The following is a 7,266-nucleotide window of genomic DNA, read 5'->3' as shown; positions in this document are numbered from 1 at the left end:
TTAAACATTCTTGTTAATATACTTAAATTTAATTAATTTTAATTAGACTTCAGTACTCCATACTATGTTACACTATGCACAAAACTGTGTGTTATATTTTACTGTTCAAAAACTTTCATAGGTCATCACATTTAGAATTCCTATGACCATAATGATAAAAATTTAATGTTGAACATCATAGGCATATTCATTCTTTTCTTTTCAGATTTTTAAACTTTCAGTTATGGGTCAACTGTCGTTTTAAACATCGTAATTTTGCCGTTCTTCCTGTATCAGTTTGTCTTTTGCGAACTGCAAAAATGACATTCGCGTAATGGAATTGGTATAGTATGAGCAAGACTTTATTTTTTATTTTTCTTTGTTTTCTGCTGTATTCAGATTTTGCCTGAAAAATTGAGAAAAGTTCCACCTAAGACCATAAAATGAAAAAAAATATATAGCAGGGCCATTTTAGTCTTTTCTATTTGGTTATTTTACATACAGAGATGCTCAGAGATAACAACCACCTTAAGCATTTCTTACTTTGAAGGAATAGAAACACCAAACCGTAATTTGATGTTTGACCTGCTTATATTAAATGATCAAAGTCAGTAATTTGACCTGCAAAGCCTTAAATAACATGTAAATTAAATCAGCAGCAGTAAATAAGCATCATTGGTAAATAAATTAGCAGAATTTAGAGACATTTAGCTCTCAATATATATTAAAAACAGTCTATAGGTATCTGCTCATCTAAATCTACGTAATGATAAAACATTAGCTCCTAAAGCGCTATACTATATTAGCAAATAAATACAAGTTAGTTACAAAGAATGTGGCATCGCAGCGTTATTTGGCTACCTATCATAAATTCAAAATGTTGTCTATCATTTTTCAGATGAACATTTTCGGAACTGAAATATAAAATAGTAAACTATTAGATATGAGGAAAATTTTAATTTACTTTTATTTATGTACGAGTTTCATTTGCTTCATTTAGTAGTCGTGAGTAACAATACATATTTCTTCAGTCGGTGCTTACTTTTATAACAGTTCAGGTAAACATATAAGATATTTATATTTTTCTAGCACAAACTAATCTAATAAGATTAAAATTTAAGAAAGAAATTTAAGGTTTAAAAATTGCAACTAAAATCCGGCAAAACCTAAAAATTATCTTTCTGTAAGATGTTTTTGTTGCTAGTTCGTGCATTTCAAATGATATCTGTCTTATCTGATAATCAATATGCTGATTATAGATTAAATTATATTCAGATGAGGTGCGAGGAAGAACTACTCAAAATATAATTTATAACAGTGATGTATATAACTATTATAAATTATATTAAGTACTTAAATAAAAGTAAATTAATTACGAATTATTCTAAATTATATTAAGTACTTAAATAAAAGTAAATTAATTACGAATTATTCTAAATTATATTAAGTACTTAAATAAAAGTAAATTAATTACGAATTATTCTAAATTTGATATTTTTATCTGAATCAAATAAAAGTATAAAATGTAGAATTGTAAAAATACTGAAGTCTGGGTGCTAAACGTAAAGCAGCAGCACCAACAGCTTGCTTTAAGGTAAACATATATTAAATAAATAAGCAATTGGGAATTCTAAATAATTTAATGAATTTATCTCCGAATGCAAATTTGAAATATTATAAATATGTAAGGACTGGATAAAATACTGTAGTCGAGTTTTCTTATTTAGAAGTTCTTAAGTTAAGAAAAAGTATTTGCAAAACATGGAAATTGACAGCTGAAAGAATTTAGAGCTCTTTTGGGGACTTTTCCAAATTTCAAAATACTGCCAGATTTTGTTAGAAGACTTTCCTTACTGATCTTAAACTTCATATTTAATATTGTTTTCTTCTGGTTTATCTCCAGATTTCTGGTTTATTTCCAGACTCTCTATTTTTTTCTGGTTTATCTGCGTTAAGTTGCTATACTTTTCCAAACCAGTCTGGATTGCAAGGATGGCAGGTCTTCCTCGATTTCTGTGATTTTTCTGAGATTTCTCTGAGACGCCTGGTATAATACGAAAACTAAATACATGTATTTTTATTATCTAAGAGATTCTACTTATTCTAGAGTAAATAGCACACATAAGTAAGGTTACATTGGATATGTTAGTAGATATTCCTTAAACGTTAAAAGAAATAAAGAGTAAGAGATCAGTTGTAAGAAATGTAGCAGTTGCGATCACTCACTAGAAATTAAACCAAAGCTGTTGAGTTTTAATTGCGCATTAAACAACACAATTTTTTAATGCTGCTCATTGACTAATCTTTATGCCAGCTTTCTCCAGCTTTATTTATGGATTAAATCTTCAAAATACCTTTTGCGCAGCTAATTTTTCTCAGTGCGGTATAATGCATCAGCAGCTGAGCGGTAAAGTTGCGAAACTCTGGTAATTCCGGTCGGCACACAAAAATTCTGGCGAACGGGAGCTAGCTGCATGGGCGTTTTCGTAGTTTTTCCCGAGTGTAAAGTGCACACGAGCCAGTGTTCCTTAGAAAGTCGATAAAGAAGGCATCTCTCCCGTTAGGCAGATATCTCTCGAGGCCTCTCCCTTAATTAAATAAACCAAATTCAATGTCGTATGTAAAATGTTGGAAAACTTTTATAACGTGTTTGTGTAAGAGGGCATGGAAAGTACATGAATGTTTACTAAGCTTCATTTATCGTATGCTTTTATTGAGAGTGAACATGAAATAAAACCGATGAAATTTGAGATGTCTTTATTAACCTATTATCAGTTCAATAAAATTATTGTCTTTTCCCAGAGGGCAACAGGAAATTCCTTATAATGACATTCTAAAGCTAAATAAAATGAACATTTTTCTCAGTATTTTGGAAGAGAGTTGGTAAAGTCAAATAAACGGAGCGATAAACTGTTATGATAAAAGAAGCGTGATAGTTTGCGAAAGCTGAAGCCGGAGAAGTAAACCAACACAGAGTTCTTCATTAAGTGAAAGTATTCCTTGATAAAGAATAAATATTCTTGACGTTATCCAAATACGTACGGCTAACATGCCGCAGAAAATGCCAGAGTAGATTTTTACCTTGGGGAGTAAATTAAGAATGATAGCTTGCCAGTTAACCCCAGTCTCAAGTGTAAGAGTATAAGACCAAGGAAATTTAAAAAAAATCACTTACGGAGGAAAGGAAACGTGAAACAAAAGATATATAAAGACCTTCTTAAATCCAAAAAGTGAAACAATATACAGAAAATTGTCTCGAAGCATTTTGAGAGTAATTTAATATACTATCGAATCGAAATCATAAATTATAACGATTAGTTTAAAAATTTTTAAAAGAACAAAACCATGAAATAGTATATTTACTAACTGGGACTTGAATTATATTTTAATGCACTTTCATACTCAGAAATTTATTATACTGTTGAACACCTTTTAGCTTATAATTTACCTTTAATAATTTATACTCTTCACCGCTTCTAAGATTTAAAGAAAGTTTAAAGTAAACAACATCTTAGTTTAAAGCATTTATGTTTCGAACTAGGTTATATATCATGTCAAAGCAGTACATCTTCTTTCGGTTACCTTGTTCTAAAGTAAAGTTTGTGAGCTTCAGACAAACTAGTAAAGTGAGTAAAAGATAGTAAGGTAAATGAATAAAAGGTAAAAAAATAAATAATATCAGAAATTTTTATTATTTAAGTATCTAATCAGTGTTGTTTTTCATTTATCTTAATTACAAAGAATTTTTGCGTATTTTTAAAGCACAAAATAATTAATAACGAATCAAGTACCATTTTTAAGAATTTTCAAGTTCTCAGGCTGGGAAAGTTTTTGAATTACTGCCAATCTGTCCTTTTATTTCCAAAATGAGAAAAGCACTTCTTAATTTTAATCATGGGAACATTTTGGTAATTTTTATGTACTTCCATTATACTTCAACTGTCTTTGTCGCAGTATACAAATACCTTCTTTAACTGTTTGTTGAAGTATGCGAAAAGGCTTTTGCATTTCATATGGGCCTCTTTTTGCATTTTTTCTTCCGATATTTAGCGATAGATTTAATGTCTAACTCCTAGCTTTATTTTGATGCAGTTAGCTATTTTTACTTTGTTCGAAGAAAGAAGCCTGATGCTTTCTCAATATGAAGGTCAAACCATTGTTTAATTACATGTAAAAATTTAATTTTATATTTTTTCGATTCCCTGGTGTTTTAAGTTCATGTTGAAAGAAAAGCCAACAAGAATCAGAAATCTATTTTAAAAGTTTCTTTATACACTTAAAACTACGTTTTTCAGTTTTCTTTTTCGACTTTTACTACATAAAATTGCTTCTTATCACAAGCACTCGAATATACTTGTTATGAATTTATAGCCGTAACAAAATTTATTGTGAAAAAATTGTCGTAAGAATTTCTGCATCTGGTATTCTGCTGTGTTACATGTCACAGTAAAAGACGATGAACATTTAAATATTTTGCTTTCTTATATCTATAAAATCTTATTATTTTATCCATAGTATGGAGCATGTATTTTAAAAGCTTATAATATTTCTCGGTTGATCTCGACTCATACTAATCTTCTTTTAGCTTCATAGATTTAATTATTGAAATGGTCTCTCAAATATACACATTTATCGGAAAAAAGTCCAGTATTCTAATTCCTGTGGAAAACAATAATTGCAAATTTTTACTTTTATTGCAAATTGTAGTCTTAGTTCAACACTCGTTTGGACACTCCTCAGTTCCAAAATTTTCAACACTCTCTCAGGCATTTTTCTGAATGCGACGCACTTTCCCTCTTGCTTGATTCCAACTAACACGTAGTGGCTCATCGCCCTGTATCATTCATTGTCTCAAGATGTGCTAGGGGGGTATAGCGCCCCCAATTGATAGGTGAATCAGACTACGTGGCTCAAGAATTGTTTTATCCAGTAATCCCCCCGGGGGTTGACTAAGGAGAATTCCTGGGAATTCCTGGTTATTATCTGTCCCTAGGCAGTCTCAACCACGGGGTATACTGTCTTCACATGACTAGAACCCGAGTATTGTACTTAGGTTGGTTCAGGCTTGGCAGAGACCGTACTGGTACTGTCGTGTCTGTTCCTCTGGCTGTGGTGGAGCTATATTATAGATATTTTAGTAGCCTTCTCGGTGGAGGATCAGCCCTCAGAGTCCCAGTAGCGGGGATTGACACAGTAAGGCAGGGCACCAATTGGACGTACGATGCTGAGGGCGTGGTGCCCCGAGGCAAAGATGACTTAGCGTTTTATTTAGTCATAACGATTTTCTTCTTCGTCCTGCTGAGGCTATGTATAAAGCCGGGTAGGGACAGTGGGGTCTGCGCCGCCACTGAGGGGTCCGACGTGACCCGGATATCTAACCTCGTAAGGCATCCCAGGTCTAGGGTCCAGGTCTAGGTTATGGAGCACTGTTTTATCCAGTAATAAAATGTGTTGAATCTACAGCTACGTTTGTCGCCAATCGCTAAATTTACCAATCACTTACTTTACGAATTCAGTTTTGTTAGCCAAACTGGACTTAACAGCAAGAATGTTTTTGAAGATTTTTTTAGCCAACAATGGCTACTTTTACTTGTACACGACTCAACTACCACGCAAAAGTTGTTCCAAGTTTTCCTCCGCCATTTCACACAAAATCATTTAGACAATACCGTATTTACGCGAATCTAATGCGCATCGTTTTTGGCCAAATGTAGTATTCAAAATTGGGGTGCGCATTAGATTCGATGGCGCATTAGATTCGAGTGCAAAGTTCGCCGATGACCGTGAATTGACCCCGACAGGAAAAATTAAGCGTGCTGCACCGCACATTGTTGCACTGAGTTTCTGCTGCCTGGAAAAGCATCGAAGCACCAAAGATTGTGAAATCTTTCAAGAAATGCTGCATTTCAAATTCATTGAATGGCAGTGAAGATGACGAGCTCTAGAACGCCGAGGATGACGATGATGCTGATGAGGAAAGAAGAAATGAATCTGCGTCTGACGGAAAGAGCTGCGAGGATTCCAGTGATGAAAACAGTGAATAAAGACGTTTACTATTAATCACTAATTGTAGAAACTGTTAGCTAGATAGAAATGTTACGATTTATTTCATGTTCATATTTTACGATAGGTACCGTATATACGGTAGTGGTAATTAACAGTGATTGTTTCACATAACAATTGCCCACTAATAGGTTAATTCTATGTTCTGCTACTTTATGTATAAATCCATTGTTGTATAAAATATGGTATCTAAATTTAAATAAAATTATCATACCATTAATTGATAGTTTATATACAAATCCATTGTTGTATAAAATAAGATTCAATAAATTCCTCATATCATTGATGCGCATTACATTCGCCGACAAACAATTTTTTTTTTATTTAAAGTTTTAAAATGGGGATGCGCATTAGATTCGATGGCGCATTAGATTCGCATAAATACGGTATTTAGCCAGAAACGGTGTTATTTTTTGGCGCTGTGTAGAAATATTTAAACTTTTAAGTAAATGCTTTAGAAAATACCACAGTAAAATTTGAAATTATTTAATGCTTAATTTTGTATTTACTTGTAACAACGACTTGATTTTTCATCTAGATTTTCCACTTAATTTTCCCTGATGTCTTATGTTTACATTTTATTTACTTTATTTTTATTTTTATTAATTATTTAATGTACGCAGTTTTTCAATTCGGAAGGTTGATTTGAAGTAGGGTTATTTTTCTGGCATATCTGATTAGTAATTAGATATATATTGTTGCGTGAGTATGGGTTCGTTTGAATTGAATGCACAAGTTCGATGAAAAATTAACAAAATTTATTACTATTACAACAAAAACGCTTAATTTTCCTCAGATATTCGTTCAGTATTACAATATCTCACAGTAGTTATCTTTTAACTTCTCAAACGTTCAAGAAATCTTTATTCAAAACAGCTAGAGAAAGCTAATCCGCGAATTCGTTGCAGTCAACAAGAGCAGTTTTCTAAACAAACTCATAAATCAACAACAAACTAACTGAATTGAGAGGTTTTCCTCCTTTTTATAAGATTTTCAATCGCGCGCGAGAATTTTCTGTAATTTTCACGAAATCAAAAAGAGATATTTATTTATTTATTAAATGCACGTGTTCTTGTATTTTTCATTTTTCCGGCTTAGCTTTCTCATAATATTCGTCACGCGCTGCACTGCACGGGGAATAAAACAATTTAATTTATAAGTCTACTAACATTAGCTATTTACATAGCAAATTCTTAACACTATGTATATATATATATATATATA

This window comes from Stegodyphus dumicola, chromosome X1, assembly GCF_044657685.1.
Source record: "Stegodyphus dumicola isolate Sdum_Otavi_A_Nest chromosome X1, ASM4465768v1".
Classification (NCBI taxonomy): Eukaryota; Metazoa; Arthropoda; class Arachnida; order Araneae; family Eresidae; genus Stegodyphus; species Stegodyphus dumicola.
Note: the sequence above shows the minus strand (reverse complement) of the source record.